Below are 15,873 nucleotides of genomic sequence, written 5' to 3'. Positions count from 1 at the left end.
GACTTATGTCTATTTTTTTTGTTTCACTTGTGGGGTTTTTACTCAACTATTATGGATTATCATCTCAACATCTGATTTCTAACTTAAAAACCTATAAAAAGTGAGTTATTATTTTACTTTTGCATAATGGTATACTTACATTTAGAATGTCGTGAAGGTTCCCCTATAAGTCTATCGCAACTCTATACTTTCTTTGCAAGCTCAAACTAATTCGTAGTATTCTGGTAAGACTTACAGCTGTCACAAATTCCTACTTAATCTACCATAAATTATAAGTCTACCAGTACACTACTACAACTATTTCAAAAAACAATGTAAGTATACCAAAAATATCTGTTAAAGACTAAGTCTGTCAAATATATCTGTTGCAACGGGTCTTTAGTCTATCATAAATCTCTTCCCTTCCTTTTAAGTCTATCGATCTACTCCCTCAAAAAATAAGTCTATCATCAAAGGCAATTCCTCTACCAACTTAATCTACCACCATCATATATCTATCAAATTAATCTATCTTTAATTTAAGTGTACCATCACTACAACTAAATATACCAACTAAATCTAACGTACCACTTCACTCTGTCATCTTAATATACCAACTATATCTACCATCTTTATGTACCAGAATTATGTACCATCAAACAACCGGTAGAGTTTCTTCGAGTTCCCAATGTTTTTTTTTCTTTTAATGGCATTATCCGTAATTACTTTTTTTATCAACACTAGTTTCAGAGGTATAAAGGATATAGAAATTATTCTAGTAATTTCCAACAATTTTGTACTAAACAAATAATAAGGAAACATTTTAGTAATATTACAGTAACTCTCCTTAGTTTTAATTGGTAATTTTTTACTCGTAATTTCATAAATATTATTAAAAAAATTTACTCTCAAATTTGTAATATAATTTTACACTATTGCATAAAGTTTACCGCTCCAAATGACCGACCGGGGCCATTATTGTTTAAAGTCATATATTGAAGATAATTTCAAAGTTCAAACTTCAAAGAGTAACCTTGAAAGAGTGACAGGGCCCATACTGGCCATACACTCATAAATGAAAATGAATGTCAATGTGATAAAATTGTATTTCGTGTGAACTATAGAAACTTAATTGTATAAAATATATTATACTATTTAAAAAGAAGTAATAAATAGTTAAAACGTACGTGTGCATAGATGGAGACCAGAGGAGGAATGTCCACCCACACGCGCAAATAATATATGATTTTCTCTGCACATCACTGAAAAATTGAAGTTGGATAAATTAATGGAATATATAAATATGTTACTTATTTTCAAGAACTTGAAAATTAATTTTTGAGACATTTAAATAAAAGCTGCAATTGTATATCGTACATTGAAAAATCTCCAGTTGCACGAGGGCCTCTCTTTTGTCCCCTCTTGCTCTATCCTTTTCATCCTCTCTCTCTCGTATTATTTCCCATTTTGATTATTGCATTTTTTAGTGATTAATAATTAGGAATGCCTTTTAATAAAGAAACTTATTTAATAAGATTTCATATATGAAAGAAAGGTATCATCAAATAATAGTATTATTATGTGTGTATTCATATAATGCGTAGAAATATAATGCATCCAAAATCTGCTGTTGATTGGTTGTGTTCGTGTTCATGTTCATGCATGTGTGTGCGCGCGCATACAAATAATAGTTTTTTTTTGTGCTGTTTTAAATTTATAATTTATAAATTACTACTGAGACGTTTATAAATTCTTGGATAATCGACTAGATAAATTATTTTTGGTTGTTACAGACAAGACTAAAAACTTCATGTGAAGTAATCAAAAATCAAAGCTTACAGTTAATTTAATATGCATACCATTTCAACCAAGATACTATATATTAATATTAAAGTTTATAAGATTTACAAATGTATCAACTCAGATTATCCTCTTTCTGTTTCTGGAGGGACCAAACATTTGTAGCCATTTATTTGCTTTCAGGAAAACAAATTAACAGAAACATTCATGTTAAAAGTGATAAATCAAAAAAGCCTTTAATGGTTTCCTCTCGTATTAAATGTCAGTGACGGATCAAAACATAACTAAAAGTAATTGATAATTATTTGTTAAAAGAAAAGATAATATAATATTGAGAAATACCTTAAAATAGTACTAAAACAAGTTTTATTAACAAATATAGCACACATTACATAAATTTTCAAAAATAACATTATTTAACATATTAAAATATTTAAAATTAATTTTAAAAAAAATTATTTTAGATTTGGGTTCTCAATTTCACGTTTAGGTAGTTTTGAGGGATAGGGTTTAGTATTTTGAATTTAGAATTTAATTTTAAAAAATGAATTTTAAAATATAATTCTATTTTTGAAATTTTAAAGATATTGTGCTACACGTGAAAAAAAAACTTATTTTGGTATTATTTTTGAGAATTTTCCTAATATATTTGTTACAAGAAAAACCACAAATTAGCTTCAACATTATCAAACTTATTATAAATAGGTCAATGCATGTTTAAATGTTTACAGTTTTAGAGGGAATTAAAAAAAAACATGATTAATTGTTCTCGTTTATTCTATACTTCGCAATACTTTACACACTAACTATTACAATTTGCACCTTTATGTTTTTAGAGTACTAGTTACTGATAAAATCCATACTTTTAAAGTTATCCCTTAAACATACTTTTAATATAAATGTACTATGCAAATTCTTTTAGCTATGTTTTTTTTACAAAAGCATGTTTTCTTTACGTGTGTAACCTCCAAAACTTAAACAGAATAGTATATAAATTTCAACAAGAAAAAATTACTATTTTTTTATCAAACAATAGTGTTGTTTAGAAAAAAAAATGTACGACAAATTAAAAATAAAATGGAAACAATAAATAGAAAAAAAAAATAGGCCCAACATCTTTTTAAAATTGACAGTCTTGAGACTCGCAATTTTGTCTTTCAACTTGCAGGATAATAAAAATGCAATAAAATATATTCATGGACCAAAACTGTCATACTAAATATTATTGGCTGCATGCTTTTCATTTCGAGGCTTATCAGTTGGAAGTTGGAACAAAAAAAAAACAACCCCGGCAATCTTATTTTGTCACCATATTTGCCTTAGAACAAAAAATACTATTACACATTGTGTTCAACAAAACAATTGTTACTATATGATGAGAAATATAAGGAAACGTAAGACAATCTTTTATTTTATCCCATAAGACAATCTTAAATCTCAATATCGTCAAATTTTTACAGTTTTCGAAATGAATATAGTAAATGTATGGTTGGAAAGAATAATTGAATGGAGTAACAAAAGGGCAAGATAGTGGAACCCATAGTAAGAGATTATAGAATGTCAGTTGGTTTGTCCACAAGTACTCGTCGGCTTCTCGTGAGAGGAAAAAAAGAGTTTCTTTTATGCATGTATAAGTGTGATGATTGAGTGCACGTGTGGCTACTAGTGCCCACGTACCCATGTCTTTATTCTCTGAAGTTGACCTCTTTGTCTCCTCCTCTCTTTCTCTCTCTCTTATCCTTCACGGACTTTCTTCTCTCTTACCTAAGTCTCTCTACTAAGTTACTCTGGTTTGGTTACCGAGTCTAATAAGAGGTAAGACCGGACTACTAACGTTTAATTTGGTGTATTACAGTGACAATAATGATTTGTTGTGATGGTTCAATTCGCTTTATCCAACCACAACCAGTCTACTACACTCTACCCACTCGTTTATATTCAACTAATGTTTTATCAGGTTTGATTTTTTTTTTTTTTTTTACCTTTTATATTAAAAAACCCAACACAGACAAACACAAGAGTATAAATTTAGGCCCAACAAGCCACAAATTGCAATACATATGAAGAAGATAAGCATTGCAAAGTAAAAGACACATGTATAGCTACGTGGCAACTTCTGAGCAGATCTGTATTCCACACACGGCATCGCCACCCACTCAAGACAGCTTCCTTCACCGGAATATTTCACCGTTGGCCGATTCTTCAAGCTTCTGCACAGATTTTCTATTGTAGCTAGCCTTCAATTTGTACTGATCACCTTTTGCTAAAAGTTTCCGGAAATTATTGACTGAATTTAAACTTTGTTCACTGGAATTTAATCTCGATCGATTGAAACTGAAGTATTCTTCAGAGAACTATCTAACACGACAAGGACTCCAAATATTCATACTCCACTTCTCTCAACCGCAACAACTTGAATCAACACGGCCAAAGAGAACCTTCACTCAATATAAATCATCTATGAGTAAGTGAGGATATTACCATCAATTGGACGAAGATTCAAGCACATCACAACAAAGATCAGTCAAAAAAATTTCTGACTTCAACACTTCCTCGATATGAAAGCGCTGATATGAAGAACAAGCAAAAGGTTTTAAACAAACTAAACCGACAAAACGTCGGAACTAGATCCGCACAAAGCCGGAAAACCTAAGACAAAAAATTAAACCGACATATAGTTAGAAGATCTCCGATGTTAATCGGACAAACAAAAGATACAAAGCTTTCTCTCTCTCAAAGATCCGAGAGAGTTAAGAGAGAGAAGCTTTTTTTGTCAGTCGTTTTATCAGGTTTGATTAATCTTCATTTTTGTCGACTCATAATATAATTTCAAAATCTGTGACCAGAAAATCGTTTAAAAGAATGTATAATGATAATCTAATAATAAACAATTTCACAATATTCAATATTATGTTTATAAACAAAAAAGCTTGTGGAAGTCCTCTTGGCCCAGTGGTTGGTGTAGGGTTCATTAATGCTTCTTCACCAGGAGGTCTAGGGTCCGAATCCCGGATAATGCGATTTATCAATTGTGCGTGGTCATTGGACGGTTCGGGGGCGTTACAACACAATTATCGCCGTTCTCATAGTAGAATCATATGTAATTGTTCTCATAATTTGCAATCAATAATATATCCGGACGATAAAAAAAAAAGCTTTAACTTACGCGAATCAAAAAATAATAATAATTATCTCATAAAATGAAAATACCTACAAACTAGAATATTATCTGATGAACTAAACCTATTGATAATCAAAGCATTTTGTTAATAGAGTGAACCCTAATTTATTAGTTTTTTTTCGCTTATACCATGGTTAAGGTTTTTTCATGTAAGTTAAAAATATCTAACTAACACTTTTTCTATTAAATATTAGTTTTTACATACCTAAAAATAATTTGATCAATAATAATATAAAAATGCAAATATAATAAAACATTTACATTGAAATTTGAAAATATCATATAAAATGATACAAAACAATTTCAGTAAAACATCAATGATTATGAAATTGAGAGAAAATAACAAAGCAAAAAAAATTGAAACGATGAAACTATTCGTTTGTAAATCTTTTTTTTCATAATAAATTTGTAAAGTTAGTTATTAGTGTATCGACTTTCCATAAACGATACAGTTAAGACTGTCTCAAAATTTTATAGGCAAAATTATTAAGTATTTTTCAGTATTGTAATTTATATATGTTCTTTAATTCTATATTCCAATTCATATGCATATTTAATTTCCTTAAAGAGATGTGCTTTTTTCTAGTCGGGATTTTGTTTGATATTCTATTCACACATGAACTGTACGATGATCATGAGGGGTAAAAGTAAAATGAACAGTAATATAACTCAACTCTAATGTAGAAAAAACACTTTACATTTGCTGTACTTAACTTTATAGTAGTGGCAACAATGTAAATGTTTAGGAAAGTGATCAGTTATGTAACTCAATTATAAATGTCGAACCGAAATGCGAGGTTCAATAAATACAATGTTTAGCCATTTTTGAACTAGATGTCAAAAATCTGAAAAGGTAAAAAAAGCGAAAGGTTTCATTTCATATTTGCTGCTCGATGCTATTTACATTTTTCCATCCTTCTGTATATTACCAACACTAGTCGTGAGTAGCCCATTGCCTATTATTTTCTAACTACCAACTACGAAGGCTAGATTCCATGTTATCCCATGTGAAAAGGCTCAACTGAAATTGTGTTTAGATTTCTGATCTTATTAAGTTCTGACAGTATAATTTACTTATTGCAATGTTTAGATCAATGGATTTTATATATAAAAAAAAATCAATCGATTCCACGATTTGTTTGTGATTTATTTTCAAAAATGATAAGCTTTAGCGAAATTTGTAAAATTCAGTTGATTTTGTAAAGTAGAATAAAAAAACTATATTGTCACAAAAACAATTTTGTAATTTATTTAATAACGAGACAAGTGGGAACAGATTACAGATATATGTTATTGTGACATAACCCTCATGTGAAAACTAGTATAATAAATTGGCTACCATGTGAAATGTGGTATCCAAATTTAAAGTCAAGCTTGGACTCAAAAATTACAAGGCTCGAGAACATTTTAAATCACTATGACTAGCACACCAAGTCTCCTGGTCACCGTGACGCGTTCGAGTCTTAACATTGTCTGAATGGTGACAACTAACATATGGTATGAAACAGCACACTAAACAGATATGATATTTAACCGGTGCCAAATAAACAAAACCAAAGTTAAATGGGAATCACAACAAATCGATAAAGATTATATAGCAATAACTAAATTTTAACTTTGATTTTTTCTTCTTTATCTCGGATGTCAGAAACAAAAAAATTTCAATATAGAAAACATTTTCAGTTTTAAAGATTAAACGACACTAAATCACCCTAGTGGATGGTTGACAAGTTCAAAAAATATTTTGCCCCCACTTTGAATCACAACTAGATTAAGATCCGTACTAAAGCACATGTGAAATTTTATATAAAATATAATTTATGTGATTGTTTTTAAAAGTTTTTTTGGATAAAACATTATGCAATAAAATAGATGTCTTGAAAAAACACCTATTTTGTAAGTTTTATATTGTTAATGATTCTAGACTAGTACCCGTGCTATAACACTAATTAAATTTTATTTTATAAAACTTTTTGTATATTTTATATTTTAAAATAAAATTTTAATATATTGTATTAGGTTATATATGTGAAGTTATTTCAACAATGTATATTCTACATCACGACTTGAATGTCATTATAAGACATAATTTTGTAAATTTGGTTTTTAAAAAACGAGTTATTATATTATGAGTAATTTACTATATTATTATACTTTTTGTTTTAATATACTTGGTTTCTTGAAATTCTTTCATATTATAGTGACATATTATTGACATTGCTATAACAAATCAATTTAGAGTGTTTATAGTTTCTAACTTTTATATCAAGTTTCAATATATTAAAAATATTTCAAAATAAATGATTTAAAGTTTATTATATTATATAAAATTATAAAATTCAACAAAAAAATATGAAATTGAATTTAAATAGTCAAATTTTGACCCGTTACTCAGTACATTTTTTAATTCAATAGATATTATTTTTAAAGCATAATATTACTAAAGCTTGAATATTTTATAGATTGAACAATTTAGATTTGTTTTTAAAAATTCAATTTATGTTATATCCGGAAATAAAACTATTTTCTAATTATAATAAATAATATGATAATTTATTTTGTTCACAAAATAGAATCATATATAAAAATGAGAGGTGAAGTATAATGATAATTAACAAATTAATATGTTAAGTTAGATATCAAAAGATTTTATTTGATGAATAATTTAATAAATGAAATTAATATGGTAAGTTAGATGATATGATTTTTTAGAATATTCTCTTTAAGATTTTCGGTATAATCTATTTGTAACCAATTAATTTATCAATTAATGTATAACTTATTTGTAATTAATTTATTAAAATTATATAGTCTATAAAATAATGTTGTGTATTTCCGTTTTATTATAAAGGGGATACATTTACAACACTTACATATATGGTATGGTTTGATCGATGAAAAAAAAGAAAAATATATATCTAGATTCGGGAAATCTACTTAGATGTTTTGATGAAATATTTGTCTTTTCATTACCCTGATAGATCCTTCCGAACTAATCATTAATTACTAAATAGTCATCTCAAGATCTTTGACTCGAGAGATACTACGGTCAATGACATAAACTAGAAGGAATCCATACGTGGCTAAACAAGGATTAGTAGGAGTAGAAGTCTTATCAAATCAAACAAAAGGCAAAGTTGAAGACTAATTAGTCCAAACCTAGCGAAATGGCTAAGCATCATTTATCCTAGAGTAATGTGACACACATGGGTAACCTTCACAGAACTAATAATATTTCAATAATTCCTATATTGTTTTTAAAAGATGTATATACTATAAGATACGGTCTATTAAAGGAAACCAAAATATATATGGTGACTTTAGCCATCCGTGTGGTGGCTGCGGTTGCATGGACAATAATGGGCCATAAAGAATCTGTGGGCTTCAATGACAAGTATTATTGAAGTTTCTATAAATTATTTAAATATTTATATTTTGCTGTATTAACAAGCTGGCAACTAATGGATTTTTCGAATGATAACGAAATGTAGCATACATAATTATAAGTTAAGGATAAGTTCGTCAGCACCAATACTCTTGGTTTGCATGATTCCAAGAGGGGAAAAAGGTTTACAAACTATATTGGAGAAACATTAGAATGTTCGTAAGTTTATTTATATTATATTACTACAATTGGTTGTTATCCCTTAAGAAGAAAAGAAGATCAATAATACTTTTGGTTTCTTATTATTCTCTATAATAAAAAGAATTGATTAGATGGATGCACCACCATACAAAAATGATCATGTACCAAATATAATATGGTACAAATTCAATCAATAATCACATGCATTGCTCATGCAGCACAATGTTTTTCAACTACCCAAACTTTTTGTCTGTTAAAAACTACTAAGCCAAACTTAATAGTCTTTAATCATACATTTATACGGTATTCAATCCCTCGATCAACCAGCACACGACTCATGCATACTTTAATTTTTTATTTAAAAACAGTGCAAATGTTTTCCATAGAAAAGATGATTGAAACAAAAGATTGTCAATGTTGAAATTAAGATGAATAAAAAGGTAGGGAAGGTGAGGTTGCAACCAACATTTTGCTAGAAAAGATTCTTAAGATGAGCTCCACTATATACTTCTCTTTCTAACACCCATGTGTGAAGGTCCCCATTACATTTTCTTTTGTTCTTTTTTTTGTTCTTTTTCTTTCATATCCAAGTGCTTGTCTTGGTTGTTGTTTCTTTCTCCATCATCTTCCCCTTTGCTTCAATTTCAAATATTCTATATTTCTAGATATGTTTGTATATATATTACTTGAACGGATACGAATATATTATATCCTCTCATCCATATCAACAATGGTTCTATCGAATGAGGAAAATAATAATCTGAAATGATGAGTCAATTAGTTGCATTGCCCCCTTTTTCCCTCTAGGCTCACATCCATATAACCCTCTGGTAATATGGAAAATCTATTTTAAAATGATAAGTCATGTTCATGGGGTTGGATAGATACATAACAATATAGGCTTTATCGATGTCGTCCGCTACTTATGTTAAGTCGCATTAATCTTATAGTAATACTAATAATAATGCCAAATTTTTTTGAGTATAGTTTAGTTCTAGAAAGAACTTTTCTTTTAGAGATCTAGTGATTGATCTCAACACAAGTGACTTATATGGTTGTTAATTAAAAAGATATAATGTGCACGTATATTTTCTTCTACCAAAGACACATTCGAAGGTTGTCATGTGCACTAAACTTAATGATGTAGCGGAAACTTTTTTTTTTTTTTTTTTTTTTCAACCAAACATTTAATTAAAATATAACTCTAAGATTGGTTGCCCAAACTGAAGGATAAGAGTTTACAAATGAAATTTCAGAAACTAAAGAACGCGAAGATCGAGCGAGGCAAGATGTAGCAGAAACTTTTATTGATAGGATAGTCATCTTTTGATTTTGGTAATAACGGAAATAATGATAAATACAATTACTTGTTAGTCAACGAATTCTGAAAATAAATCAAACTATCTTAATCTCATTGAGATCAACGAGAAATATGGATGTAATGAAGATGCAGCTTTTGGACACAACTTACTGTTTGAATAAAGAGACTCCATTAGTACATATCAGAACTTTGTGGCGAAGCTAGAGAAGACGATGTGATATGTCAAAGAGGCGGGAACTGATGACTTGGTGAGATAGTTGAATACTAGAGTTGTTGTAGAGATTCACAAAATATTCTTCACAACAATTTAAAGAAACGACTACCTTGAGGAGCGAAACTTATCATTTCGTGGAGCTTTGCGTAGATCCTAGGGTTGGAGGAGATCTCGTGGGTGTATGTACATAGTAGGCTTACACTTGTTTTAGTCGAAGTTATAATATATTGGGTAGATAGTTCAAGTAATTCCGAGATAGATATGTCACTCTAAAAGATCATCGTATCAATAAACACAAGTATCCAGACGTTCGACTTGAGACTTTGCAAATCAGAACTCTTTTGTGTGTCCTTTATTTATACCAAATTTAAAAAACTTTCTCAAAAACCTTGTCAGAACTCGTTTACCAAATCTCAAAAGTAATTAAAAGAAAGAAAAAATGATTGCCAACTACTTAAGTATGCGATAATACATAACCACACATACAAACAATATAAAAGTGTTGTTAACTACGTAAACTATTGTCATCACATAAGGATATTCGTAAACAAATATAGGTTATGTATATAACACCATAAACATTTGAGGTTGGCCGAAATCCAGTGTTGACCGACGTTGACCAGTATAAACTGGTGTTGACCAGCGTTGACCGGCGTTGACCAGAAAAAATATTCAATTTTTTTTTTCTTTTTTCTTAAAAATATTTTTTTTTGTTTTTATATATTTTTGATAAATAAAAAAAAAGATAAATGATTTGTATAATTTACAAAAACAAAATATAACAACAAAAAGTTATACGCCAAAAAAATACAAAAAAATTATATACCAAAAGAAAAATTAAAAGTTATATGACAAACAACATTTGTGGTATATCTAGTAACTAATTTTGTTAATACATATAATATACCAAAAATCATATAATAAAACTATACCACCAAATTTTTATATGTAGTAGATTTTTTCATAAAACAATAACAAATATATACATTTTCTTTTAAAAAAACATTTTTTATTTTGTATCTTTAAAGGTGGAGGTTTTAAATATTTTTTTACTTTTTACTTGTTTATAAGATTATATCATTTAAAATATATCCAAGACATTGCCAACTATTTCTTTGTTTTTAATAAGGAAAGGAAAGGAAGAAAATAATGAAAATTCTATTTATTTACATGAAAGACATATATCTAGAAGATAATTAAAAAGCAAAAGTTGATTTTGTAAAATCAAATGTTGGTTTTGTAAAATGAAAGAAATAGTTGGCAATGTCTTGGATATATTTCAAATCCTATAAAGCACAAGTGACATGTCCAATCGAATTAAGCCACATCAGATTTTATTTTATTTTTAATTAAAAAAACAAAAATAAATGTGCACAAAATCGTGTAAAAGTAGGATTTGTAATTAGAAAACTACTATACCAAAATTAACCGTTACAAATTCTTTCATATAATAAAATAAAACTCACAATGATGAACTGTAATTAATCTTCACATGCTTTTTTGCATCATTGTTTATTTCATAAATTTTGTTTGTCATATAGTTTTAATATTTTTTTGGTATATAATTTTTTTGTATTTTTTTATTGTATAACTTTTTGTTGTTATATTTTGTTTTTGTAAATTATACAAATCAGTTATCTTTTTTATTTATTTATCAAAATACATAAAAACAAAAAAATATTATTTTTAAGAAAAAAGTAAAAAATATATATTTTTTGAATATTTTTTTCTGGTCAACGCCGGTCAACATTGGCCAACACCGATTAATACTAGTTAACGTCGGTCAACACTGGTCAACGTCGGATTCCAGCCAACCTCAAATGTTTATGGTGTTATACACTTAACCTATGTTTATTTATGGATGTCTTTATGTGATAACAATAGTTAACAAGACATTTATATTGTTTGTATGCGTATACAATAAGTAGTGTCAATCATTTTTTTAAAATAAAACTCTTTTAACTATTAATAAAATAACCTGGAAATTATAAAAAATTCAAAAGATAATCTTAATCAGAATACTATCTACATAAGCATTAAAATATATGATATAAACTAAAAATAATCATTTAGTTATTAAAAATTTATCGCTGTCAAAAAAGAAAAAGCTATACCTTGTATCAACCAACAAAATCTCCTCCTCCAATCTTCAATGGTTTTACATTCAAAATTTTTTTATGTCCATGTTCTGCTTTTAAACAAGCACTTGTAGCGATACTTTTTACTTCAGATTTTGTATTTTCTAAATATTGTTTTGGAGAAGATGAAAATATCATTATATTGGTTCTGCTTGTCTTGAAGGAATCATCAGTGAAAATAAAATCTACTTGGTTCACTAAATACCAAATACCAAATATAGCTAGGAGATCACCGTAGACTCTATATGTAGATACCAAATATAGCTAGGAGATCGCCAGTTTGTGGTCTGTTGTTTGCGCTGTAGACCATTTTTTCGCAACTAGGATAGCTTTTTGTAAAGTTTCCTCCATGCTGAATCATCTGGAGTTAAACACTCGCTGGTTTCTAGATTTCCAAAGACTCCAACAGATCTATAGAGCTAAAGGGCCTGAAGTAAGGCCTATGGGTTGTAAATATGTCAACTGATTGTCTACCAACATCTCTTCTCAAACCGTTTTTGTCATTGAGGTGTTACAGCCTACTCAAAACGGTGCTCGTTCCCAAACCTGGATGGCAAAAGAGCAGAAAAATAACAAGTGGAGAATGATCTTCAGACTTTCACAATCACTACACACCTCATTCACCGGGATATGGCTCATTGCTAGTTTTCTTCCTGTGGATAGGACTCCATGTAATACTTTTCACAAAAACATCTTCACTTTAGGGGAAATGTGCAAAGACCAAACTTCCTCTTTCTATTTTACCGCTCTCTCATGAATTCGAATAGTAGTAATACATATCTCATCTCTTGCTACATAGTAACCCGCCTTGGTGGAGTAAACTCCCGAAGGAGTACCAAACCAAACTTGCTTATCCAGCGCCCCTAAACGACTTGGTTTGATAACTAGAATCTCCGAGCCCAATGATAGAATAATTATATTCACTTTGGCTTCATCCCAGTTAATAGAGCATCAGAGAAAGAGATTATTATCCACACAATCCTTGCTCTATATAGGGGGAGGTCTCATTGGTCTCACCACCTTACTGATGGAAATCTAGAGGTCACTCTAAACATTTATAGAGTGACCATTTTCCAGAACCCACCCAAGATTCTTGTCCAAAAGATCCCTTCCTATTAGGATACTTCTCCATCCATGAGACGCCAAATTTGGACAAGTACCTTCCAAGAAAGAGGATGAACCACAATATTTTCCCATTAGTACACCGGCAAGCAGGCAGGAAGGATTATTCAGAATTCTCCAGGCTACTTATCCTAACAAATCTGCATTAAAGTCTTGAAGGTCTCTCAGACCCAATTCTTCATCTTGTTTAGACTGTGTGAGCTTCTCCCAAGCAATCCAATACATGCCTTTTTCTTTGCTTTGAATCCCACCATAATCTGGTCAATACTGACTGAATCCTTTTGCATAGAGAAGCTGGTAGTTGAAAACATGACATGGCATACGAAGGCATTGCCATCAACACACTCTTCAACAATGTCAATTTTCCTGCTTCAGAGAGAAATCTATTGGACCATGATAGTGCTTTCTAACAAATCTTGTTCATGATACAAGAAAATAAATCTTTCTTCTTCCTTCCAAAGTATTCAGGGAGACCTAAGTACTTCCAGAGTAGAGAAAAGATCTTGAATATAAGCCGTTATAACTGCGCTAATAGGGCTTTCTTCAGACCAAGCATTTTATGTGTCGTCTTTGAATACTGACATCTTAATAATGGCCTTTCTCCCTCTCGTTGTCGCATGAAAATAGCTACTATTTTGATCTCTCTAACACAACCATAGTTGTCTACTTCTCTGCCTCCAGAAATCCGCTTCTTCTATATACGCCTGTTTTAAAGAAGCATTTATCTGAGTTATAAGGGTTTCATCATTGCAAAGACTTACCATTGCCTTTTCCAAATCATCTTGGAATTTTCCAGTGACTAACTGACTGTTCCTATGCTTGTCTTTGTTCCATTGAACCAAGGCGCTCCAAAAATTTGTGATGTAGGTTTGAACAGAAGTATTTTCCTCTCTAAACCAAGTATTTTCCACTAACTTCCTCATTGCCTTTCAGATGTCTGTCATACCGGAAAAAACCTCTTCTTTCCTTCCAACAGAACAAGTATGTGATTAAATCTCTCAAACCACAGATACATGCTTCTACCACTAAAAAACATTGCAATCCATGAACTATTACCCATAACTCTGTCCAAACGACAATAAACTACATGTGAGGGCCGCACACCCCTCCAAAAGGGAAAATTTCTGGAATGGCCCAGTTCATAAAAATCACACTCTGCCATAAAGGACCTGAAATCCACTCGGGAGCATTCTGACCTCGGAGGACCATCTTTCTTCTCTGTGCTATCAATAATATCATTGAAATCACCACATAGGAATCAAGCATCTTTCCTACTGGCTGCAAGATTATTCAATACTTCCCAAACTAGTCTCCTCTTACCAAGATTTGGATCTCCATAAACGAAGGTGGTAAAAAAGGACTTGCCCTTTGTTACGATTTTTGAATTGTCAAAGTTGTCTCCAACAGAGAGAACCTCTAGCTTAATCTTTTCCTTCTAGAACAGAGCTAAACCTCTACCATGCGGGGGAACCAACTTACTTTTAGTAAAACTCAACCCCTCTACTACCTTCAGGGTTACAATGTCCATAGTTTTTTGTCTCCATAAGAAAAAGGATATCAGGAGATAAGAAACGGTGCATCTCTCTGATCCGATGAACTGTTTGGGAGTTCCATAATCCCTGACAGTTCCAAAATATTTTATCTAAGGAAGGGGAGTTGGGGATTATGAAAATCCCTCAACCCTGAACTGCCTCTCACAATCGTTGGATCAATCCTTTCCTCAGATCCCCTAACGATTGGTCCAAGTTCTTGTAGAGTATCCATATTCAGTCTCCTTCTGGTGAAGCATTTGCAAGGAGAAGTTTCCTCTTTTTTTTTTTTTTTCCTTTCTCCCGGCATAGAAGTCGCACTTGGTTGAGCTTTCTTGGCAGCATGGAATTTTTTGGAAGCACAAGCATGAGGTCTTATAGGTTTTCTTTTAATTACAGTATTCTTCCTTTGCCTGGGATTCCTTGGCCTGGGAAGGATAGCTGGAATGTTAATTGGACCAAGCCTAAGATCTGTTAGAATTCTCTTGTATCTATTAGACCTTTCAGGAGAATCAATTCGTGAATCAGTAGGAGTTGAAGGCTGCAAACTATTCCTCGCCAGATTTTCTATTGTTTTCTTTAGCTCCCCCTGGGCTTCCGCTTGCCTTTATCTCTTCCTCCTAGCTGCACTCTAACTTTACCGAGAGCCATTTCGATAGCGTCATGAGGCAATTATTGAATTTTATGATTGGAAGTAGTATCCTCTCTAGTAGAAATCTCTATGTACATTGCTTTACTTGAGAGTTCCTTAAAACCTGATTGTCCAAAACCCTCCTGCCTTCTATCTCCTGGTTGATAGCTGCTAGAGTAGTATCTAGATCTTTTCTCATCGACATGGTGAGATGAACTATGTCTCATCTCATCCGAGGCAATTTGATGCAATAGAAGCCTTGTATGGCTACTTGAATGCTGCATGTACCCCCATAAACGCTCTGTGGAATATCGCCTAGCAGAAGGAGAAGTATCCTTCGTATTAGACTAATGAAGATCCCGGGATCTTGAC

Source organism: Camelina sativa, chromosome 4, assembly GCF_030686135.1.
Source record: "Camelina sativa cultivar CO46 ecotype springtype chromosome 4, ASM3068613v1".
NCBI lineage: Eukaryota > Viridiplantae > Streptophyta > Magnoliopsida > Brassicales > Brassicaceae > Camelina > Camelina sativa.
Note: the sequence above shows the minus strand (reverse complement) of the source record.